This window comes from Protopterus annectens, chromosome 10.part0, assembly GCF_019279795.1.
Source record: "Protopterus annectens isolate FY-2018-M chromosome 10.part0, PAN1.0, whole genome shotgun sequence".
Taxonomy (NCBI): domain Eukaryota; kingdom Metazoa; phylum Chordata; order Ceratodontiformes; family Protopteridae; genus Protopterus; species Protopterus annectens.
This window is the reverse complement of record NC_056744.1, coordinates 526,430,979-526,458,478: the sequence shown is the minus strand read 5'-3', so window position 1 is coordinate 526,458,478 and position 27,500 is coordinate 526,430,979.

Sequence of the window (27,500 nt, the reverse complement as noted above, 5' to 3'; positions counted from 1 at the left end):
TATTACAGTAAAATAATTGCTGTGATTTCTACTGTTCTGCAATACAGTTAGATGCCAATGGATGCAGGAAGAATTGAATTAAATTGAAATTTACAATACTGACAGTCCTACTACTTGCAATAAATGTTGTATTATAGTTTATTTATAAATTAATTTTGGTGATTTATAGCTCACATGATTGAGTATTACTGGGGAAATGGCACCACTTTCATAGGAGACATCCTAACAAGACTGTGCTCCAACAAAGAAAATAATTTCAAAATATAGCTGTAGTTTTGGCACAGTAGAATGAGACAATATGGCTAGAGCAAACAACATTTAGAGATCTGTTGTTTCTCTAATACATACATACACAAGCATGTCACAGACACACACACACACACACACACACACACACACACACACACACACACACACACACACACATACAAATATTGGCACACACATACACACATACTTCCTTTGCAAAGGTGACTCAAACAGTTATAGTGGCAGACAGCACCATAGACAGAAACTTATTTTACACTAATATACCACCTCATGCTTTTGAAGGTAGAAGATTCCCATTTGACACAACACAGTTTTAGAAATTCCCTGAAGTAAAGATTTAGTACAAGTTTATCTGTTACTGCAGCTTCTGTAACATGAATTAATTCACAGGAATAAAGACAGAAGTACAAAATCTGTAACACGGCTTTACATGTTAAGCCTATTAAGGCCCTTTACTGTAGCATCGAGTGATAAGAAAACATCACACAGAACTGAATAGAGGGCATGATGACATTTGGAGATAACTGTGTAGCATACCAGGATTTTTTAAATCCATTTTTAATATAAGTATGATAAAAAGAAAGATACTATACATATGCTTACCTCATAAAGAATATGTTTACCAACTGCTTTATATTCAAATACTGACATAAATTCCTAAAGTATCTTTATTATCAATTATTTATTCCTTCTTAAATGGTAATTCCTTAATCAAAAAGAAATAATTTAAATAATCTGACAACATTTTATTACTATGTGAGTGGTTTATTTCTTTGCTTTTTTGGTTTAATTCTATAAATTCTGTTTTGTGAGTATTTATTTCATATCTTCCGTTGTGATGATAAATTTGCCTTCTTGTTTTTCTTGTATTTAGAGAAAGGAAATAAATAACATATAATAGTAAGAGAATTCCTGAGATTTCTACTGTTCTGTAATACAATTAGATGCCAATGGATGCAGGAAGAATTGAATTAAATTGAATTTTACAATAGTGGCTATCCTGCTACTTGTAATAATAAATGCTGTGTGCGAGTTTATTTATAAATTCATTTTGGTGATTTATAGCTCACATGACTATCACTGGAGAAATGGTACCACTTTCTTACGAGACATCCTAACAGACTGTGCTCCAACACAGAAAAATAATTTCAAAATATAGCTGTAGTTCTGGCACAGTAGAATGAGCCAATATGGTTAGAGTAAACAACATTTAGAGATCTGTTATTTCTTTCACACATATACATAAATGTGCACACATGTACATGTGTATATATATATACACACACACACACACACACACACACACACACACACACATACACTTCCTTTACAAAGGTGACTCAAACAGTTATAGTGCTAGACAGCACCTTGGATAGAAACCTATTTTACACTAAAATACTAGAGGGTCCTTTTGAAAGCAGAAGATTTACATTTGATACAACACAGTTTTAGAAATTCCCTGAAGTAAAGATTTAGTACAAGTTTATCTGTTACTGCAGCTTCTGTAACACAAATTGATTCACAAGAATAAAGATAGATGTGCAAAATCTGTAACATAGCTTTACATGTTAAGCTTATTAAGGCCCTTTACTGGAGCATTGACTATTAAGAAAACATCACACAGATCTGAATAGAGGGCATGATGACATTTAAAGATAACTGTGTAGCATACCAGGATTTCTTTAAAAAATCCATCTCTAATACAAGTATGATAAGAAGAAAGATTCTAAGCATGTGCTTACCTCAAAAGGAATACGTTTACCAACTGCTTTATATTCAAATACTGACATTTCAAACTAAGTTTAGATATTTAACATTTTAAGTACTTAAATCCATTAAATATAATTTTCTGACATGGAAAGATATTTTTAGAAGAGCCTCATAAAAAGAATGTCCACAGGAATTGACACATTTCACTAAACAGATGATTGCTGCAAAAAAAGCTGCATATTTAAAGGAATGCAGAGGAAAAAAACTTAACATATTCTTCAAAAAGAAAAACACTATGCTTCTTGACCAATATATAGAAAATCATTAAATCTTATATGAGAACAGATACAGAAGACCTGTCACTTGATATAATAGGAAATGCTTATTTGCAACAAAAGAGCCTAAAATATTTTCTAAGAGAAAAACTAAAATCTTTTTCTTAACTCTTATTTTTATTAACTTTTCAAATTACAAATTCTCTCCCTTGTTCTCCTGGGATATAGACATTTTGTAATAAGCAAGAATTAAAATCATCCAAGCAATGGTGTCTGAAAAATGTGTCATTTTAGTATGTCTCATGCAGTTTATTTTAAACAAATTTTGATTTTTGTTGCATAATAAAGATTTTGTTAATTTCTTCATTTTCAGAGATGAATTTATGTTGACTTGCTCAAAGTTGTTCATAAAAAACACCGCATAATTTTTATTTAAAAGTTTTTGTACTCTTCTTTATGGCATATTAACAGTGGAATGATTAGGGAACCATCATTTTGAAGAAGCAACCTGTGCATTATTTGTAAATATGTCTAAAAGGTTTCTAATTACAAACTATGCTATTATTACAAATACCCTGGTGCTGTCAGCATTTCATGTTTGTTCTTTTAAGCTTTATTTTTTGGAACTAGTTTGGTTTGCTTTCTTCCATCATATATATATATGTATATATATATATATATATATATATATATATATATATATATATATATATGAATATATATATATATATATATTATATATTTACAGATTTACTTCAGTAGATTGAGTTTTCTAGATGATGAATACCATAATCACAAGACTATATGAACAGAACTGGCAAATCACTGAAATGGTGAAGACTAAATGTCAGAATATCAAATATGTAGTGAATTTTTCAGTATATGAGTGCTTATACCTTTAGGTAGATATACAAGGTACATGTAAAAAAAAAAACACTAAGTTGGACAACGTGGTTGACACAATGTACATCGGTATGGTAAAAGTAGGAACAGTGTATACAAATAGTAAATGTCAAAAAAGAGGTGTGTACGTTTTCTTTACATTTGTGAATATGTTGTATGGAGATTGCGGTACAGTGGGGATCGGGAAATTTACCTTTTCCAACTGAAGTGTGACCTTGGAGTTATTATATTTAGGTTATGGAGAGTGTGGGGGATGCAGGGGGGCTTCCCCCCTGCATACAGGACAGTCCATTTTGCTTTATTTGGAGGGACTGGAACATTGTATATGTATTGCTGGTTTTGGTGTTGTGGAGTCTGGGTAATTTAGGGTCAGTGTTATGCTTTCTGATTATTTCTTTATTTTACAGTTGTTTATTGGGATGGTCCGACTGGGACAGTGCCAATTTTCAGCAGAGGACCGGGCAGACAAGATCCAGCTTACATACAAATTATCACAACAAGTGATAGAAATTATAAACAAAACTGACAAAAAAATGAGTGTTAATACATTGACTTATGGTTTTCAGCATTTAGAAAACTCAATCTACTGAAGAAGATCCATATATATATATATATATATATATATATATATATATATATATATATATATATATATATATATATATATATATATATATATATGGTTCTACCTGACATAATCGAAACCACACAACACCGACAACCACATCACCGACACCACATATTCGACAGTCCATAAACACGAAACCACACATAACCGACAACGAAATAACCGACGGTACACAAACACGAAACCCCATACAAAACAAAACACATCCCCATTCCACAAACCACACACAGAACACAAGCACACCAAAATCCTTACAAGCCCACACTAAACCTTACCCTAAGCCTAAGGTCCGTCACTATCGCACTTACCTACCCGCCTCTAACCCTAACTCACTTAACCCGCCCTATCGCCCCTAACCCTAACTCACTTAACCCGCCTATCGCCTCCTAACCCTAACTCACTTAACCCACCCTATCGCCCCTAACCGTAACTCACTTCACCCACCCCTATAGCTCCCTTACCCTAACTCACTTAACCCACCCTATCCCCACAGACCGCCAATCTCCACACTTACCTGCCTCAAGACCCTAACGTCTGTACTACCGTGATACTCACACAGCCTTTCCCCATGTCGGCATCCTCGGCGTTGGTGTTGTCATCCGTCGTCGGTCTTCTGCATTGTCGATGTTCTGCAACCCGCGATTCAAGGCCGGTCTTCTTCGCTTTCGATCTTCTGGAGCTCCGGATTCCGATGTCGGTCTTCTCAGCTGTCGACGAAGTCAGGTAGAACCATATATATATATATATACACATATACATATATAACAAAAACTGTTCTACCTTTCAAAATGATCCTTCTCTTAACTGCATTTAATAATACAAGGAAAAATGCTTACTCTTTCACTACTGTTTTGGGGAAAACTGTTTCCTATTTTCTTATCAAAGCATCATTGACAACAAAAGGTAAAGGCATTCCACCATCTGATTTGGAATATGGCATACCCTTACTATTATCTGTATCTAAATGTAACTCTACAATAATCAAAACAAGCATCAATAACATATGCAGGTTCAAAATTCTCATCCCAAGACAGGGGAATCATTTCAAAACAAAGGAAAGAGCAATCTGACAGTGAAATAGAGAATAGACAGACCTTCCATTATGGACAGAATTTTCAAGATCCTGAACAACAAAATAGCCTATCTCCCAATCACCTTACTACAGTCTCAGAAATCAAAGTCAGACTATACCCTCTTATAGCCACCTAAATCTGAACTTCACTGCACAGACCACTACTTCTCCCTACTTCCTCCAGTTTGGGGGAATCTACTGCCTTGCAAATCAAAACACCCTCTCATTTGCTATATTCCATTCTTAGGTAAAAGGCCATTTTCACATACTTGCTAAATGTGCAATTGCCCCTCAGTCAGTCACGTCACCTGATCTCCATCTCCTATCCCTACTATTACTATTAAAATATTATTATTGTTATCTCTTATTGGTCTCTTCATCTCACACTTCATCTTCTTCAGCTCTTTCTTTCACTCAGTTAACAAAGCGCCTTCTTACTCTTAACCCTGCAACAGACGTATGCTAGTATTGCAAATAATTGTACGTTCATCTATTTATATTACGTGTCACACATTTACCCTCGTCTAATTGATCTTTCCTAGTTATGTAACTTAATGCACATCTGCTTTTGCTCGCATTTTTGTTCATTTGTAATCCTATTTCTTCTTCCCTGGGCTGGGACTGAAATTGGATGCATGTAATCACTGCTGCACCCCAGTCAACAAATTTTAAATGATTATATAAATAAAGTAGAATAAAATTAATAACATATCTTTTTACAATATATAGAACACAATTATTGCATTTGAAAAATGAGCAACTAAAATCCTTCTTTGGTGAGGTTTATGCATATCACCATTACAAATGGGTACGTGTTTTTGTGAGCACTGTTTATGTGATTGCAAACAGACTGATGATTTTGACACTGAAAGGCACTTTCATTGAAGGTATGATGTTGCTCTTTTTCCACTGTTATGCATCTGTAGAGATTGTGTATAGGTTCACAGGTTCATAGGTGATTACTGGGCTATTTACCTGAAGGTCTTTATAAGAACAGCCATGTGTACCCAACATAATACTAGAGAAACTCAATATTAAAGATCTTGCCTAAACTTGGGATCTTAGTTAACAATAACTACCCATATCTAGGAGGGTCATAGGTGAAATCCCCGGCAGTATGGTTTCCCATCTAGTCATCCAGGCTACATTTAAACAGGGTCATAGAGAGGCTTTGTTTTATGTGAATTGATAGCCTATTCCAGAGGAGTGGCAACATCTGAGAGACATGTCTGTCTCTCCAGCAGGTCCTATATATGTTGCAGCCCAGGTTAAGGTCCCTGAAGTGGGGTGACCCTTGCCCCATTTGACTTGCGGATATGCAGCGTCTCCATTAGGTTTCAATCCAAGATTGCTCTGTAGGCCAGGCACAAGTCTCCTCTAAGTGGTCTGTATGCTACTAAGTACGGTGACAGTGACTTCAGTCTGTCAGTGTATAACGTGCAGGAGACCTTGAATTTTCTTGTTTATAAATCTCTGTGGTCTCTCATGTTGCTGCAGGTGCGTAGTATGGTACATACCAAAGGGAGCATTGAACTCAATTCTCGGCCTGATGAGGGTTGAGTACAGGGGTGTTAGGGCATCTTTTGCTCTGGAGACAATGCGTTTGCTAATGAGGTGTGTAGTGTAGAATGGCTTCCTTACCAACATTAAACACATGGTGGTTAAAGTTGAGGCTACAGTCAATTTGTGTTCCCAAGTCTCTCACTACTGAGTTGTCACTTAATATATTATTATTTATATCATAGTCTGTAGAGATATCATTTTTACCAAAGGGGATGATAATGCATTTTTTAGCACTGAGTTTGAGTCCATGGTTTTGGCAACAATCAGTGGTTTGTGTAAGTCCCTCTTGAAGTATACTGACATCAGTTTGGGATTCAATGATTGCACCTAATTTGCAGTCATCAGCAAACTTAGATAGCCACAGTGCCTCTATTTTGGCTTGAATGTCTGAGAAGTATATTCCAAATAGGGAGCCCAGCAATGACCCTTGTGGAACCAGAATGGAGATAGGTCTGTTGGTTGAGGTAAAGTCCCCAACTTTGAATGAGTGTGATCTGTCAGTGAGACAGTTAGCAACCCACCTAACAACATAAGGGTTGATATTCAATTAGGATAGTTTATCAATGATGTCCGAAACTTGGACTGTGTCAAAAACCTTGGCTAAATCAAGGTAGGCTGCATGTTCAGATTAGCTTTTGTCTATGACTCTGGTGGTGTTTATGAAGAAGTCCGTTAGGTTTAACAGGCATGATCTGCCTTTGACAAAACCAAACTTTGTTGGATCAAGGGTTTGGAGATTACCTATATCCTTATTTAGAAGGTCCATGCTGATTTGTTTCATGGTCTTACAGATAAGGCTGATTAAGCTCAGGGTTCTGTAGTTCCCAGGGTCTGTTGATGTACCCTTTTTATGAAGGGGGATGACAGTTGCTGTTTTCCATTCAGAAGAGACTAAACCAGTACTCAGGCAGTGGTTGAATTGAGTACCTAATGGAGTTGATAACTCATGTTTTAGATCACTTAAAATGCAATCTGGGATGGCATCCCATTCCATAGAAGCTGTGCTTTTGGCCTTAGAGGGAGCATTGATGACTTGCTCTTTGGAGATTCAAGGGTGGGGAGATGCATAGGGGAATGCTTTGTAGAATGTTTGGAGGGAACAGGGGGGTGAAATCTTTGCCAAACCTGTTGTCTAATAAGTTAGCTATTTTCATGGGCTCAGTGTGTGATACCATCCACAGCTAGTTTAGCACATGTCTGGGTCTTACCTTTTAGGCTATGGATATAGATGAAGAATGCCTTATGGTTATCCTTAGCTATGGTTGCTAAATATTTTTGAAGTTGCCCTTAGAGGATTTTACAAGTGGTCTTATTTGTTTGTTCAAGCAGAGGAAGGTGTTCTTCCAGTGCTGAGACCTCTCTTTTTTATTCGTAAACAGCAACTTCTTCCTCTTTTTGTATAGCTTATTAATGCTAGATGTCCACCAGGGAGGCTTGTTTTTTCTTGAGGATCCTATTTTGATCCTGTCAGGTACAGCTGTGTCAGTACATTTGTGCATTTGTATAGGGCATTTGTGTATACCTTAGTATAGTTGTCAATGCCATCTGTAGGGACAGGAGCTTGGAAATTATTTATGTCATCCCTTAGGAGGGTATAATTAGCTTTGGTGAATTTTTTTAGCCTGATTTCACCTAAGAGGTTCAGATGTTAAAGTACTTCAAATGTGACTGATTTGTGATCAGATTTAACCAGTGAGGGTCCTATACTTGCAGTGGTGCAATGGTCACCCATGTTGGTAAGGACCACATTGAGAATATCTGAGTCCCGTGTGGGGTTGAAAACTATTTGTTCAAGGGCATTAGTGTTAACAAAGTCCAGGAACCTTTGTGCAAAGATGTTGGTACTCATATAAGTTTCCCAGTCAATGGAGGGATGGTTAAAATAGCCCATGACTAGAGTGTTTGGTTGTAATTTGATTGACTCAAGTAGGTCCAAATAAGCAGTGTGGACTTTTTGGTTCATTGAAGGGGGGTCTTGCCCACACTTAGTTGAATTTGGAGTACCTCCATGTTGTTTTCCTGTCTAACCAGTCTAAAGTATATTTATCTTTGATGAAGATAGATACTCCTCTTCCTTTGGTTCTCATATGTTCATTGTGTGGTCTGAAAGTGTAAAAGGTACTGTAGCCTTGACAGGCTAGGGTACTCTCTGCAGCCCTGAACCAAGTTTCTGTGACTGCACAGACATCACCGTCCTCCAGGGAGAGGAGTGTTTCTAGACAGTGCAGTTTCTGATTTAAACTCCTAACATTTAGCATCATAACCTTTAAATTGTCAGTGATATTTTCAAGTAGGAAATTTAGTTCTTGAGACTATGCCAGAAAAGGCACTATGGGGGAGGCAAGTGCCTTAACCAGTAACCGAAAGCCTATAGTTGACAGGTGAAGACCATCTCTGGCATTGCAGAGTGGTCTATCAACCATGTCATCCTAAGCTGACAGGAACTGGATCCCATTAGAATAACACCAGAAACTAAGCCAATTATTGAAGTCAATCATTTTTTGTTTATATTGTGGTATCATCCTAGATGAGGGTACAATGCTGCTCAAAGCTAGTGACATACCTGCCTGGGACACATATTCATACAGCTTAGTCATGTCTCTCTGCATATAGTCTGGTGAGGTACATCTCAACTCCTTCACACTAACATAAACTAAGATGCAGTCATAACAGTATTTGTTGTTGAGAGACTTGAATGCATGTGTGATCTGATGGATCCTGGCACTCAATAGACAGCTGACTGTAACCTTCTCCTTAACCAGCCTGGTGAGTGGGGCATATGTGTGTCTCACAGTGGAATCACCCATGACTAAAAAATTGGTTTAAATGTGCTTTGCCTTACAGGCTTGTTTGGTGAGACACTGGTGCTTGAGTTTTTATGTGTATTTAGTGCTGTAGGTGCTTTATTAGGTGTAGCATGTTTGTGTTTGGAAGGTCTCTGGTGATTAGGTAGGTTTCTGGTGAGTACCTCCACATATGATGGTTTATGTGTTGAGTGCCTGCTTTGCGTAGGAGGTGTAGTATGTGAGCTGACAACCTGTACAACGTTACTGTTCTGTGCATGAGAGAACAAGGATTCCAGATTCATAGTGTAGATGCATCTCTCACAAATTGTACTTGGGTGACTTAGGATTAGAAGGTTGTCAGCGTATATGAGGCAGTTGTTACACTGCCTCAGGATACCAATGTCAATCAGACTGGTAGGAGAAATGGAAGGAAACTGACCATCCATTATGTTAGGTTTAATCCTGTTTTCACAGTGAGGAGAGAAAATGGAAGGCTGTGCTATAACTGGGTGCTCTAAATGGGGTCTATAGTAATGGGGTGCTCAATAAAGAGTCTATACTAGTGGGGATTCTCTAAATGATAAGAAGACTATTGTAGATTTGATGCACCTCTAGCTCTTCGGCAACCACCTTCAAGGAGTATAAAACATCACATAACTTACACAGTTTATATACCCTAATACATCTAACAATTAAACAAGAAGCCTAAATCAATTAATCAATAAACATTAAAAATAGTTAATACTACTTTCTCATCAGATAAGAAACCTCCAGTTACATTTCACATTCAGACCCTGAGGAAATAAAGTGTCATATTTCAAAATAAAAATACTTTCTTTATATAACAACTTTTTATACAAATCATCAGAAAATATGACACTTTATTTCCTCAGGGTCTGAATGTAGAATGTAACTGAAGGCTTCTTATCTGATGAGAAAGTAGTATTAAGTATTTTTTAATGTTTATTGATTAATTGGTTTAGGCTGCTTGTTTAATTGTTAGATGTATTAGGGTATATAAACTGTGTAAGTTATGTGATGTTTTATACTCCTTGAAGGCACTTGCCGAAGCACTAGAGGAGCAATAAACTGGTGTTTTAAGTGGATTCTTCATCTGTGGTCTTCAGTTCATTTTTTCTTTTTGGTTCATGCAGTATTGTAGATTTTATGGTTTTAAGACTGTTTAAGGGGCAATAGTGCAGCTGAGGTGCTCTCTGAGTAGCTAAGTACAATTTAAAGACTTCTCAGATGGATCATGGGCAGCTACTAAGGGGAAAATTCATCTACTAATGTTTTTGCATCTATAACTGTCAGTTGTTAATACCACTATGCAGTAGTGCACGATGGTGCATGGAGGTCCCCTACACATAAACAGATGAATACAGCAGAGCGGTGGCTGGTCACCTAACTCTATAGAGTTCTGCTAAAACAAGTGCAAACCTGTGCAAATGCAGGGCTTATGCAGCAACAGTGAGCAAAATGAATTAAACAATTTAACCAATAAGAAAGCTCAGAACTGAGCCCTGTGCTAGCAACCTTCAATCAGATAAGTCCTAACTGCACCCTTCTGCCACAAGGGTGCAGGAGGGCCCTCTCCAACAAAAGACAGCCTGGTTTAGTGCTCAGTTTAACAAACCGAACCAGATTCAGCAGGTCTGAATCTAGTCTATGCTACCGCAGACGAAAAGTGTAACAAATCAGCAAGAACAGATTTGAAAAAAATCATCAATATAGCAAAACTACAGTTTAAAAGCACAAAATACAGTATAAAAGTGTACTTCTGGCTAGCAGAATGCAACAGATTCCTTGAATTGCAAAGATTGGAGCTGAGGGGTGTAGGACTGTAAAGAAGTCTAAAGCTGTGCTTGCTAAAAGTGGCTTTCAGTGATTTTTTTTTGTTGTTGCTTTTTCTTTTCCATTAGAGAAAAGCACTTCAAGAAATAATCATGAATCAAAAAAAAAACAAAAAAAACAAAGACTACAACAGCTATGACATACTCAAGGAGGCATCGTTATTACACACTTCTTATTAATGACTGTATACTACTGTGATAGACTAGGGACTGCATTAGACAAGAAATTCTTATTAAACACGTAGAAGCAAAGATGATCTATGTAGTGGAAACATTAAAATACATCTTAGTGACTACAAAGCCATATACATAACTATCCTCCACTTCACCTTATATTCTCTGTTTGAGGTGTCACAGTCTGTCTGAGGATGTAAGAGTTGAAGATTCTGTCATTTTATGGAGAAAAAACAGCTTCTTAGTGCATTCACTTGATAAGTTTCAAAAACTTGTACATTTCTGCTGTTTACTTCACACACCTTTTCTGTGATTATTAACAATGTCCTAGGGACTAAAACCCATTAACTGGGTACTTGTTACAGCTTACACCACACATAACAAGCTCTGCTAAAGGTGGTATTAGAATTCTGTAGATGGTGGCAGTCCTATATGTAATATCAGATATCATACAGCTTTTAACTCAACTTCAGTATAAGAGCTAAACAATTAAACATACAAACAATTAAAACAGGGATAAGTTAAAAATAAGCAACATAATGATAAAACAGTGAAGAAAACACACTCTGGCAAGCATGCTTTTTTCATGAGGTTATTATTAAAAGTAAGGAAAGTTAGCTATATCCTGATTGTGTTTGCAAAAACAGGATGCAGGTGGATTCTCCCAAAGCCACCCAGGTAATATATTCCAAAGGTGTAGAGTATAATAAGGAAGAGAGTAAATGCTAGACATTTCAAGTAATGACATAACAATGAGTAACGTTCCATCATAACAACTAGCAACATTCCCTAGCCTGCACAGTGCAGCACCTATGATGGAGAACAAGGAACAGTTACCGCCTTTAGGTAAGTGGAACAAAAGTCTTAAACAGACAAAACAACCATCACCAAGATTTAAAAAAAAGTACAGAAACAGATAGGAAACTAGTACTGTGGCATTGGGCCTCAGAACATGCCTGGGCGGGTGTTATTTCCACAACAGCACACATACCCTGTCCGACAAAAAGACCATCACCAAGATTTAAAAAAAATGTACAGAAACAGATAGGAAACTATTGCTGTGGCATTGGGCCTCAGAACATGCCTGGGCAGGTGTTATTTCCACAACAGCACACACACCCTGTCCGACAAAGAGACCATCACCAAGATTTAAAAAAAATGTACAGAAACAGATAGGAAACTATTGATGTGGCATTGGGCCTCAGAACATGCCTGTGCAGGTGTTATTTCCACAATAGCACACACACCCTGTCCGGCATTATTGCTTGCTTATTCACCTACACTGGTTATCCTTTTTACAGGAACTACAGATGATCAGAGGAACCATCATCCAGGCAGCCTTAATGTAGACTCTGCTCTCAACAGTACCCCAGTAATTATGAAATATCTATTAAGGATATGTACACAATCCCAGTGGTTGACATGAGCACCCTTGTCATGTTAGGGTATCTGATGTTTTCCCCTTTGCTTGTGCATAATACATCCCACAAGCTACTAGGACTATATTACTGGCTTGAAATTGCAAGGCCCTTGTTCCTGATTCTAGCCAGTTTGGTGCCATGAAGACTCAGCTTGAATGGCAATCATACCTTTTATCCTGCAGACACTGAAACTTTGTAAAAAAACTCTTGAAAAGTTGGTTTATCAGCCAAATAATCTAGCTATCTAGCTTGCATAAAATTTCAATGTTGAGCAGCACAAAATTTTCCCTCTTCCAGCAGAATTGTTGGTATTATTCAGAGGTGCACACTTAAAAAAACATAAATGAAAATATTACATAAAAATATAAGTATAATATCAAATATATGGAGTCAAAATGATATTGCAAAAATCTATTTCACAAAGCCATGCATTTTTATTTCTGAAAAATGAATATGTGACATATGGGCCCTCTTTGTTTACAATATTGGTGTGACCAGTATGTTAGCCATGTGGTCTAGTTTCATGTTTACTAAACAGCTTCAGAATCATGTGTGATGGGGATGAAGGTTCAGAGAAGCATGTGAAGGAGCACTGCACTACTAGAACAATGTCAGTGGCTCAACAGGTAGCATCCCTGCCTTTCCATGTTGGAAGGCCACAAGTTAGTAGGTTTAATTCCCACATCCAAGTGATTTGGTTAACTTTCAAATTGATGATACTGCAGTGCACTATTAGGGAGTGTTGCTCTCTTGAGTGTGTTATGCTTTAAATGAAATGGTAAAACAAGGTCCCAACTGCTTGGGTTGGTAGTAGAGATTACCCCTCCTCTGGAATAGGTTTCCTATTTATGTAAAGCAGAGCCCTTCTCTGACCATCTTCAAGTGTGATCTGGACCAATGGATGGGAAATAACAAATTCATTCAAGGGTCAGTAACCATGTCCCTTATAGACAGCCAGTCTGTTTAAAATTGTCAAAACCCCACTTGCGGACCATAGGATCATAGGAAGTTACTAGACTATTGGCCCTGAGGCCCTTATAAGCCTAGCCAAGAGTTTAACCCATGTTTAGACAAGTCAGCACCCAAAGCCTCCCTGTCCAGCAGAGACAAAGGTGAATTTTCTGTTTCCCATCCAGTTACTTCCAGATTAGAACCATCAACACCATCAGTCATGCTAACTTTCCTAGTCCACTGAGCCACACAGGCTCCCAGAAATAAACACCTAAGCCGCCACACCACACAACTCTTACAGACTATTGTTATCTTTCCCCTAGGGATAGAAAATTGAGCAAAATCTAGGTATAAGTGGCAAGGCTTGTAAGAGTTCTTGAGCTGTTAGCCTAGTAATCATGTATGATTCTGTGTATGTAAAAGTTCCCAAAGCACTTACTGAAAAGAGTATGGGAACTTTACTGATGCCTTCGTCAGATTTCCCTAATAGTATAAATACTACCTCATTTCTTCCCAGAAAATTGGTCACTAGCCTAGTGGGACTAACCTGGTCAAAAAATTTAAATAAATAACAGAAATGTGGAACTCCAAAAACAGGTAAATCACATGAAGGAGTGTATCAAGCTTGAAACTATGTATGTACCTTCAAAACAGGCACAGGTGAGAGGTCTCTTGATGATAACTGTAGGAAATGTAATCACTACTTTCACCATCCCCTCCCCCACAATGGGCAAGTTAAAACCAGCTGCTCACTCATCTCCTTCCACACACAGGTCTTTCAGCACCCAAACTGCTGTTCATGCTTGCGTCATCTGGGTTGTAGACAAGGCATTATCCCTCTGTGCCACAGAGCCAGGAACCCCCACCTTATTATTCTAATTCTTGGTAAACTTAGCATAAGAAAGGAGTCCCATTTCCACATTTGCCCACCCACTTGTGACAGCTATGTCCTCAATGGCAGTTTGTCATCATTGACAAAAGTGATGTCCTCTGAGGATATTGTCTTTACTGTCATTTAATGAACTTTATTGAATTATGTCACTTCTTCTGTAATTACTCTGGAAAGCAGGCAGATGTAATACAACATTTATAAGTATTTATGAGCAATATTTGTACATCTGTTTATCTTTATATCGGTTATACATTTTTCTTTTTACTGTTTATACTGCCTTGTTCTAACTGTTTTGCCTCTTGGCCCATGTTATGCTTGAAAAGGGTCCCTGGACCACGCTACTAACCCACTTATATTCAATCAATCAATAAGTCAAAAAATAAACACAATATTTTCCAAATTATATTTGCAACTTGGAATTGCTTCAGTTATAGTTAAATGCTGCAAACAATCCCAGGGATTCAGCAAGCAGCCATGCAGGAATAAGTTATTCCTGCATGGCAGGGACTGCTCCTGTACAGCACAGCAGAGCGCCTTGCATATTCATGAAGGCGAGCTGCCTATGGATTTAAACTAACACAGAGCTGTGTATGAGTGTATTGGGTGTGTCTGAGAGCAGAGCTCTCACAATATACATGCCCCTGCACTCCAGAATTGCCTTTTGGCAATTAAAATGAGCAAGAAGGCTCATAACACCACCAACACGTCAGGATTACATACCTCTTAACTGTACAGATTTTCACAGAATGTCCACCGTTTTGTTACATATTTTTGGTGTGTTCCCCCTAAAATCTGTACCTTTCTAGAAAATAGCTGAGGATTGAAGTCATTAAATAAAATGACAAACATTTGAGTTTAAAAGACTCCACATCCTTCAGAAAATCCATGCTAATGCAAGACTTATCAACTGTCAAAGTTTGTAAGAGCAATATTTAAAATCTGTCCCTCTATTTGTCCCCTCATAATTTTAGGGTTTGTCCAGAGTTTTTTGCTCCAAGAGGTTGAGAGGTATGCCCACCATGAAGCAGAAAGCTGATAAAATAACAGATTTACTATTAGCAGGGATATTCTGAAGGGTATACATAAAATAACACAACAAAACTTTTTTTTTATAACTGCGATAAAGTTTAAGCGTAGCTGCATGGGTGTGCCCGTTGCTTAGCTATGCTTAGTCCAGCTTAAACAGCACAATAAGTTAAATAGCAAGAGACATCCAACATAAGCAGTATTGCAATAGTGTAGTAGTTAGACCGTATGCTTTGCAAGCAGCCATTCCCGGTTTTATCCCCACTGTAACCAATTCACATTTTAAATGTGACAGCAGTGCATAAACAATTTTTTTTGTATTACCTACTAAATAACATATATTTGTTAACCAGAGTACTGCATTAGGTCCAGATGTGAGGTGTCAGTGTAATAAAGTTGTGAAATCCCCATATAAACACATGTGCCCCATACAGTATAGTCACACATTAAAAATGTAATGAAAACACATTGGGGGATGTCAGGGACAGTAAACAAATTTATAATATGTAATGAATGATGAATCAATGCTATATAGCAGATAGTCTATAAAATGAAAAATAAGCAATGCTAAGCATTGCACAGCTCTGCTTACCAGGCATAAGCATTGTGTAAATATGACTGCTAAGCAATGAGTAGCCCAGCTAAATGGATTTGCCCATAGGTAAGCAGTGCTGAACCTGCCCCTTTAAGCAATGCCAACCTTAGCTAAGCAGGTTTGTCTGTAGCTTAGCTTAGCTTACCATATTCAAAACCATCCAATAATGGTAAAGGGTGGGAAATTGGCTGTATTTAAACCCAGAGGTGGGAATACAGCTCATATCTGGTTTCAGCTTTCCACTGTAGGCAGCATGGCTGGAGTGGGAGAGGAATTGTGCTTCTGGGCACAGTGCTGAGGCATCCAGGAGTCCAAGGTCATGGTAGGACTCCTGGTAAAAAAACATGATGAGAGACTGCTGCAGGGCCAGTACCAAGGTTCCCAATATAAAGTGGAAGCCTGGGACCGTCATAACCTCACCAGTGCCACTGGTAGCCCACAGACTGGTGAGCAGGTCAGGCACCACTATGCCAGCTTGAAACAGAGGAAGAGGGAGCTCTTGAATCAGTGGATCCAAGAATCAAAGCAGAGGGGTGATGTCCCAGCAGTGTGTAAGTACTCATACCAGTAACTGTTTAATAATGTCCAGCCTGTGTATATGATGGATAGGTATGGCTAAATATTTCTCTATTTCTCTTTCAGCTGCAGCTGAGTGGGCTGTGAATCAGGAAGCCCATGCGAGTAGGCTGCAAAGGCTGCGTCGCAAGGCTGGTGAGTAACAATCCTGCTTGTAGTAGTCATACCAAATAAATATAAAAGTAGTAGAAAGTCAGCTGTCAGTATAAAAGCTATTTTGTGTATGAGTTGTACTGAATAAACCAGACAATATGACAGTGATAGTCCCATATACGTTGTATTTAAATAAAACTGTAACTGCCTGGCAATAAAGCGCTAAATCTTGGACTGGTTGTGTGTAGACTGGTATCGTATGGCATTTTTAGTGTTGCATTCTCTGGATAGTAATGTTGTATTAGCCACTGTTACCCTCACTGTGCTACATAATAAAAATATCTAGGAATGTTTGTATAAGACTGTTGTAATTACAAGGTCAAATTGTACAACCATGAGAGACTTAAAAAACACAGAAGAGATAGACAGCAATATCCAAATGGCATGCTCTACTATGACTTAAATTGTTGTATTTTTAGCAGACACAGCCATGGTTCGAATCCTGGGAGTGGGAGTAAGCTGTATGCATAATAATACCTCTCCACTATACGGATTTGTTCAGAATGTCTAGATATTTGACTCATATTTTCTGCCTGTTCCCCATCACCGTGGCAAACAAGTGGGATGATTTCAGATTTGTAGTCAGCAGATAATGACATACATTTGATTTTCAGTCTTCAAAACCATCAGAAAATGTATATGAAAACAAATCATGTCACTCTATCAGCCCTCCAAGTTTATGAGAGCAATATTCAAAATATGTCCCATTTCCTCCCCCATGTTGTCAAGCTTTAACCAGAGTATGTGCAATAAGCGATTGAGAGGTATGTGCATAATATTAACTCGGAATCTGGAAATATGTGTAGAAACAGTCAGGTAGTGTTAACAAACATTCCCTCCACAGGTATACCAGGTAAGAGATGTAGAATTTAGCTATAAGACAGTTAAGTATACATTTCTTTACAAACATACCACTGGCCAAACCAAGGCCATAGGGTAGTGTAATAATACCTGTACCTTAATGATTAGAGCAATGAGCATTAAAGTTTGAGAACTACAAGGATATATAAGTTGTTAACTGACATCTGTCCCCCCCACCATATCTGCAACAATAATCTAAATACACAAATCAGTGAGTATGTTTATACCAAACCTAGTGTTGGGACATATGTCCTATTGTTCAATAAATATTGAAATGTGTTATTATTAATGTTCAATGTTGAAATACTATAATTGGTGGCCTGTTGCTATCAATGTAACCTGCATGCCATTGTAATGGCCACTGTGGTTCCATATATGCATGTGTTCTGTTTGCTATGCAACTGTTTCAAATCTGGTGTTTCAGGTTAAGGGGAATATCTATGCATGATGTTATAACTAATCCTGGATTGTGTTGACTATTACTAACCCACATATGTTTTAAAACTGAAACACCATAGCACATTTGGGAAGGCTGGTCCCAGTGGACTCACCTCTCCCATCTCATCTGGCCATGGTACCGGGCTCCAGCAAGTCTGGGACCCACCCTGGGATCTCCTTGTCCGCTGGTGCTGCACCATCTTTGGGTGGAATACCTCAGGGGATGTGGGTCACTCCGCGGGATCGGGCGTGGACAGGAAACTGTCACCCATAGTCAGGTCCGGGGCTTGGTGCATAGTGAGCTCCACAGGGAGTTTAGAGATCTGCTACTCCAGCTTGAGGGATGCATGGTGCAATTAGAAAGTTAGCCTGGCCCTCCTGCCCATCCCCCAGCACAGCCACCTTTGGGGACGTGAAGGTGCAGTGGTGACTGCCCATGGGTGGGGACCTCAGTCCCACTGTTTCCATTTGGAGGCTCATGGGCTTTCAACTACCAAACACCCCTGCCCATCCAAGGTGTTTACTCCCCACATGTGTCATATACTGCCCTGTATGTTGTTTTGTCTGTTTTGTCTGACTTCCTACCCAACTTACCTCCCCAAATATACATACTATCCTTCCCCGACATCCCACTCTCACCTTAAAAAAAAGGGCAATCTATTTCCCAAAAAGAAAAAATCTCGCCCCATACATAGCTGTCCATTTTACACACATGTCCACTGGACACATGTAATCTGGTATAATTGGATTCACAACATACTATTGTTGTCCTCAACCCTCTCTTAGGGGTTTGAGTGTCCAAGTCTACCTCTAAATTCAGTTTATATGCACAGCTGTTGCTGTACAAGAAATGGACAGCTATTGACCTTCCCTACACCCATCCTGCACATCCCTAGCTACTTTCCCTATTGTCTTTCCCTCTGCATGCCCCCTTTTTCACCACTTTCCTATCACTTCCTTTTTCTTTTCTTTTAAAGAAATTAGAGTGGGGGTAAGTGGGAGTAAGCACTTTTAAGCAGTAGTAAGTGAGATTAAGCCTGTTTGTGCAACACTAAGCAATGCCTACACAGATTAAACACTTTTAAGGCTAACTGTCGGTAATCATATTTAACCGGAAGTTAGCATTGCTTACCGCCATGCAAACCCATGCAAACCCACTTACAACTGCTTAAAAGTGCCTTAGTCAGTCTGTATTAATCAGCCATTGTTCTGCCGAGAAACAAAATAATCAGCCCTTGCAAATCTCAAATCCAGAACCCTGTACACCATAGCCACAGTGATTTACCACTACACCATTTGAACTATATATAAATGTGATGTTTTCTCAGACATATCATGCAGCACAGTCATTCAACAGTAGGGAAAATGTATTTATATATGCAGATGTATGTATGTATATATACCATAGGGAATGTACAATGTGGAAGCACTACACATTCCAATGATACATATACACACATATATACATGGGTCTAGGACACATGCTCGACTAGCATATGTCTGAATCACAAAACATCGAACACACCTACACAAAAGCACTTAACATCGAAAAACTCTTCCGTGTATGTGTAGTTCAAAAAAAAAATCTGCATTTCTGCAGGGGGGCTTCGCCCCCCCTGCACCCCCCACACCCCCCTACTTTATTAGTCTCACTCCGAGATAACACTACAGTGGGGAAAAGGGAATTTTCCCTTACCCGCACTGTAGTCCGATCTGTGAAACAGGCACACATACACGGAAGCGCTTGTCGATGTTAAGCACTTTCGTGTATGTGTGTTCGATGTTTTGTGATTCGGACATATGCTAGTTGAGCATGTGTCTGGATCCCATATACATATATATATATATATATATATATATATATATATATATATATATAAATATATATACACGGGTATATAAAGATATATAGGTTCATAGGTAGGTACTAGGCTATTGGCCCTAGGGCCTATATAAGCTAATCCAAAATGGTACCCTGGCTTTCGCCACCCAAGAAAATTAGTCTCCAGTGCCCCTGTCAAGCAGAGCCACAGAGGTGATCCCATGGGGTGAATTTCCTATTTCCCATCCAATCAAGATTTTTCTTGGAGAGTGCTAATGAGGAGCTTTGTTTGATATAGATAGGTAGTTTCTTCCAGAGTATGAGAAGTCTCTGGGACAGGAATCTATCCCACCAGTATGTTCTGTTTATTGTGGTGACAAAGTTTAGGTCCCTAGAGTGTGTAGCTCAGAGGGATTGGGATCTCTTTAAGTGGAGCATGTCCAACAGCTCTGGGTTTGACATAGCTTTGTATGTTAGGCAGAGATTGCCTGTGAGTAGGTGATATGTGATGGAGTAAAGCTGGAGTTTTTTGAGACGGTCTGTGTAGGGCATCTGTTTGAGGCTGGTAATTCTCTTTGTGAGGTGTTTCTATGGCCTTTCCAGTTGTTGTAGATGTCTTGTAAGGTACATACCAAAAGGGGTGTTGTACTCTATAATGGGTCTAATGACTGATGAGTAGAGGGGAACAGTGGGCTGTTTTTTTCCTAAATGAGAAACCTTTTGTGATGAGGTGTGCCACGCAGAAGGATTTCCTGACTGCTGTGGCGATGTGATTATCAAAGGAGAGACTACTGTCCACCTGTGTCCCAAGGTCTCGTATCACACTTTTGGTGTTAAGTAGACTACCATCTATGTGGTAGCTCATGGGTACAGAGTTTTTACCAAAGGGGATGACAATGCACATTTTGGCATTGAGCTTGAGGCCATGGCTTTGACACCAGGCATATGTCTCAGTGAGGCCCTTTTGTAGGATGTCCACATCGTTAGGAGTTTTGATTATGGCTCCTAGTTTGCAGTCATCTGTGAACTTCATTAGCCAAAGACCTTCTGTGTTAGCCTGTACTTCAGAAAAGTAGATATCAAACAGGAGAGGACCCAGGACTGAACCCTGTGATACTCCACTTGTCACTGGTCTAAAGTTGGATTTGGAGTCTTCTACTTTCACAGTATGGGTTCTGTCAGTGAGCCAGTTGGCAACCCGTTTTGTGACATAGGGATTTATACTTAGTTTAGTGAGTTTATCTACAATTCCAGAGTGAATGATGGTGGCAAAAGCCTTGGGGAGATCTAGATAGGCTGTGTGAACCACCTTACCCTCGTCTACGGCTTTGATGACTGCTTCAAAGAAGTCTATCAGGTTTAGAAGACATGGTCTGCCTTTTACAAACCCGAACTGGATGGGATCCAGAGTTTGGAGATTACCAGTGTCTCTGTTTATAAGTTCCATGATGATACATTCCATGGCTTTGCAGTCCAGGCTCGTTAGGCTAATGGGGAGGTTGTTCACGGGGTCCATGGTGGCTCCCCCTATGTGGATTGGGATAACCATCACTGTGCACCATTCATGGGGCACAAAACCTGGGGTGAGGCTATGATTGAACATGGTGCTTAGGTGGGGTGCCAATTCATTCTGTAGTTCATTTAGAATGTGGCATGGGATGTTGTCAGGTCCCATGGATGCTGTGTTCTTGGCTTTGGAGAGTGTGGTTTTACTTGTGTAGCCATGATTACAGGAAGTTTACATTCTTCCGGTATAGAGGTGGGCCCTTTAGGGGGTGAGAGGGGGGGTAAAGTTAGCACTGAACCTATCTGCCATGTTGTTGGCAATATCAGTTGGTTCTGTATATTTAGTGCCATTGTGCTGTAACTCAGAACAGATCTGAGTGTTGCTATTGAGATTCTTGCCATAGATATAGAATGGTTTGTGGTTGTCTTTAGAATCAGTTTCAATTTTGTTTTAGTAACTAGCTTTGGAGGATTTTATGAGGGATCTCAGCTTCTTACTGAGGGTGACCAGGGAGTTCCTCCAATCATGGGATTTTATTCTTTTTTTCAACAGTTTCTTTCTTCTGTTGTAGAGTTTGTTTATGGCAGGGGACCACCAGATTGGCTTCCTTTTTTTGGAGGATAGCATCTTGGTTCTGTTAGGGATAGCACAATCCATGCACTTGTGTAAGTGCTTATAAAGTGCATCTGTGTAGGATTCAGCAGTCGTCCCTCTATTGTCCATCTGCATGGGTGTTGTGAAGTTTGCCCCTTCTGTTTTAAGAAGCGTGAAGTTGACTTTGGAGAATTTTTTTATGGTAGTTTCCCAAATGGGGAGTGGAGGCGGGATGTGGATGTCCAGGGTGATAACCCTGTGGTCGGATCTGACCAATGAGGAATTGACCTCTGATGCAGAAATCTGGTCACCCATGTTGGTAATGAGCTAGTCTAGGATATTGCTGCCTCTGGTGGGGTGTGAATAAGTTGATCCAGGGCACTGGAATTTATGAATTCCAGGAAGCGTTGAGAGAAAGAGTTGGTACATGAGTAGTTTTCCCAGTTAATGGTGGGATAGTTAAAATCACCCATTAGTAGGGTGTTGGGTTGTACCCTAATATTTTCCAGTGTATCAACAAAATGAGGAGTGGGAATCCTGTGGCATGTTGGGTGATCTTTAGTAAGTTACAATTTGGATTGCGGTCTTGCCCAGAGTTACTTGCACTTGGATAATCTCAGATGCATTATGCTGAGCAACTAGCCTGGATGTGTGGATACCCTTAATGAATATAGACACGCCTCTGCCTTTAGTGTTTTGTTCCAGGTTAGATTGCCGAAAGGTGTGGTATGAATTATAGCCTGGCAATGCAGGGGTGCTCTTTGCAGCCTTGAACCAAGTGTCTGTCACTGCAAAGATGTCGATGTTCTCCATTTTAAGGAGTGCCTCAAGTGAATGCATTTTGAGGTTTAGACTTCTAGCATTGAGTAGCATTATCCTCAGATTTTGCTTGCTTGTTTGGTCCTGTTACGGTGGTGAGTTTGTCATTTGAACCTTGCCTAAAAAAGGCACTATAGGGGTGGCAAGAGCCTTAGCCAGTATCCGGAATCCCAGGGGCGACAGGTGTAGACCATCTCTGGCAAAACATTGTGGTCTGTCGATCATGTCATCCCAGGCAGACAGATACTGGATCCCCTTAGAATGACACCAAAAGCTTAGCCAATTGTTGAAGTCAATCATTTTGTCCTTGTACTGTAGTATCATTCTGGGTGATGGCAGGATGCTACTCAGGGCTAGTTTCATACCTGCCTGGGCTACAAGATCGGGGAGCTCCTCCACTTCTCTTTTCATGTAGTCCAGGGAGGTACATCTCAGGTCATTCACACCAACATGGACAATGACAAAGTCATATTTGTACTTGCTGTGGCGTGACCTGAGTGTGTGTGTTAGGTGGCGGATCCTGGCACCTGACATGCATCTAACATTAACTTTCTCCTTGTTTAGCCTGGTAAGTGGAACATCAGTGTGCCTGACTATAGAGTCACCTATGACTAAAGTGTTTGGTACGTTGTTATGCCTTATGGGCTGTGGTTGAGTGGCACACTGAGTTTGTGGGCTATGTGTCATTTGGGTTGTGTTGGGGGGGTGGAGGTTCTTGCCTTTCTACTTTGGAGGTCTCTGTTGCTTGAGCAGATTTTTATTGAGAGCCTCCACAAATGTAGGTGTGTGTTTTGTGTTTCTATGTGTGTGTGTTTTGGTGGTATAGGTTTTGAAGGACTATGTGATGAGTGTGGTGTGGTGCAAGTGCTTACCTTCTCCTCTTGACTGTCTAGTCCTGTCTTGGGTGAAGAGAGCTTTACTTCCAGTTTGGCTATATAAGTGCATCTCTCACAGGTTGTAGTGTTGGGTGGTAGGAGGGGAGAGTTGTCTGTGTACATGAGGTAACTGCTGCATTGTCCCAAAATGCCAAGATTCATCAGGTAGACAGGAGAAAACACTGGAAGCTGACCCTTAGACATGCCTGGCTAGGTGCTTATTTATTAAGTACTAAAAATCTATATGTATATACACATATAAAGATATTAGTACTTATAGATATATATAAGAAGATATATATATATAGAGAGGGTTCACAGCATATCAAACAGCCATTATGCCTACATTTGCCACCTTTTAAAATGGCTTGTGTTGGATTCATTCCTGCAAATGAGAATTATTGCATGAAACATATACCCACACACAATGTAAAGGACGTGACACCACACACAAGTTTTCATACACAGAAATGTTTATTTGTGTTCTATTTGTTTATGACATTTCTTATAGCAGTTAGGTGTTTGAAATACATAATAACGTATTAATGCAACTTTCAAACAAAACATTTGATACAGTAATATGAAAAACACAGTATACTCTGCTGTCCAGGCTAAGGCCTTCAAGTAGTAAAAGAGTACAAAAACACTTGCCTTGAAGATAAGAACCAATCAACACTTAACTATAGGTGTAGTTCATCAGCCTCCAATTACACTCTGTACTCAAGCCCTTTGGCGAAAAGTATTAGTTGTCACAATGTAAATGTATCTGTTATATAACAATAGTTAACTTAAAATGTCACTGTCACACTGACAAACAGAACTGCTTGTAAGACAGTAAGCTGTAGCCCACCAATGTTCCCATGGTGAAATGTATGAAAATGTACGGCCATATACCCCAATGTTTCTTAACACTGATATCCCTCACATGTTGTAACAGCCTAGGTTAAAAAACATTTAATACCCCTCCCCCATGAAATGTCTTACAAGGGCATATAACAGTGTTTTCCATACACTAACCTCCGGACTGTACAAGATCACACATGTTTTGTCCAGCTGTTGCACTCATTTATATGGACCCTAACCCAAAAATTTGTGTGGGAGTCCACAATATCACTGGAATGATAGCAGGAATGCCAGCACTAAATAATGACAGGCCATTACCTAACAACCTCTTACTGCATGACATCTGGACAAAGCCTCGTATATATCTGGAGGACAGAGGCTGGAACACAGGGCCATATTTGCAATATTGCTGTTATACACTGTGAAAGTTGCTGGTGTTACAGGATTGGTTGCAACATACCCTTACTCAGGAATATGAAGTCAGAAACACAAATGAATGTTGCCATGTACCGATAGCACTCAACGGAGATAATGCTACTGATATGTCAGACACAAGACCTGTGTGGTGAACAGACAAAACATAACAGCCAATCCTCTGTCCATCATGTGAATAGGCCCATAGTTGCGAGCTATGCAGACAGACTCCATTCCATCCAAAACTAGCATGTACACACAAACCCTGTAAAACCAGCAGTATTCAATGCATATAACAGCAATACTCACACTGTCCGTAGGTCTGGAACCTTACACAAACACGTATTTGGCCTGTGTCCACAAGTCCTGTTTTAAGAGGTATTGTTTCCTGCTGTCTGTAGCACTGTTGCCCACACACAGGAAGAATGTCTTCCATACAGGAAAGGTAAAGTGACAACACCCACATGATGAAGTCATTTATAGTAGTGGGTTGCTATGACACTGGCTATTGGAAGTATTACACAGCTGACTGCATGTAATTAGCAAGTGGGGAACACCAATTGGTGCAGAGGCCATCACCTGATCATGAGCATCATCTACAAAAGCCATGCAGCAACCTATTCAAACAAGCTCGATCCCTGTAGTGGAGAGAGAGAGAGAGCGAGAGACAGAGAGAGAGAAACAAACAAAAAACAGCAAAAACAGAAATAATGGTAAAAAACAAAAATAATACTAAAATGAAAAAAAAAAAAAACAAGGGAGACATCCTGAAGTGCAACACAGAAAAGAGCATACTAATAAAACAAGTATGTGCAACATGTCAGCATGTAACTGAATGTAGTACTTGGTCTGTAATAATGGGACAGATGATTTCAAAAGCTTGATATGTGCCATCAAGACTTGTTGTAATGATGTCCTGCTGAACAACTTCTATAGACATAGCATCTGGCTTTGTGGGCAGTGGGCCATACCTGTCAACTGTCCGGATCTGCACAGAATGACAAATTGTAAGCCATCATAGTGTTTGTTCTGTCCCTCCAAACATGTATATTAGTCTGGCAAATAGATGAAGGCTGAAGTAATAAAGTCATGATAGACACATGAGTATCAGATCCCACCACCTTCAGAACAGTGATGTTAATGTGAACTTTATCATGCACAAACTTCATAGGTTTATAATAGTCCTATCTATGATCTGTCCCTATATATCCCCCCTAATGTTAGGCTGTGTCCACATGTGATGCTCTGTTTTGTAGCAAGGCAGAATAGTGCAGCGGATGAGGAAGGAGGTTCAGAGTGTGGACCTGATGTCTGAAGGCACTCCATATATATATATATATATATATATATATATATATATATATATATATATATATATATATATATATATATATATATATATATATATATATATATCAACATGTATGTCTACATACATACAGACACAGACAGATATATATATATATATATATATACAGATGTGTATGTGTACATATATATCAATACACACACACACACACACACACACACACATACACACACACATATATATATATATATATATATATATATATATATATATATATATATATATATATATATATATATGGGTCTAGGACATTTCACTGAATGTACATTTCACTGAAACTCAAATGACTGAACACAAATCACTGAAAGCACAATTCACTGAAAACTCAGTTCACTGAAATGCATTTCACTGAAAGCTATATATGGCCTTTTCCCCACTGTAGTGCAAACCTGGAGTTAGTATATATAGTAAGGGGGTGTATGACAGACAAGACAGCATACAGGGGTGGTATATGACACATGTGGTGGGTAAACACCTTGGACGGGGGGGTGTTTGGAAATTGGAAGCCCATGAGCCCCCAAATGGAAACAGTGGGACTAAGGTCCCCACACTTGGGCAGTCACCACTGCACCTTGGCTGTGTTGGGCGCTGAGCAGGAGGGGCAGGCTGAACCTCTACATGTGTCGAGAGTGCCTTAAGGTGGTGTATCAGATCCCACAATTCTCTGCAGAGCTCCCTATGTACCAGACCCTGGACCTGACTTCAGGATACAGGATCCTGTCTGTGTGCATTCCCAGGAGGGGGAAAGGCCCCATCTCCTGAGGTGGTTCCACCTGAAGATAGTGCAGGAGCAGTAGATTGTGAGGTCCCAGGTTGGGTCCCAGATGTGCTGTGGCCTGGTGCCATGGCCAGGTGAGAGGTGGAGAGGTAGGAGAGGTGGTTCTGCTTGGAACAGCCTTCCCAAATATGGTATTGTGTTTCAGTTTTAGAACATATGTGGGTAGTAATAGTCAACACAATCCAGGATTAGTTATAACAGCATGCATACATATTCCCAGTAACCCAAAACACCAGATTTGGAAGAGTAGCATAGCAAACAGAACACATGCATATATGTGGTTTACTATCATAAATTCGAAAATCAGAACAAAATGTGTCTGCATTTATGCA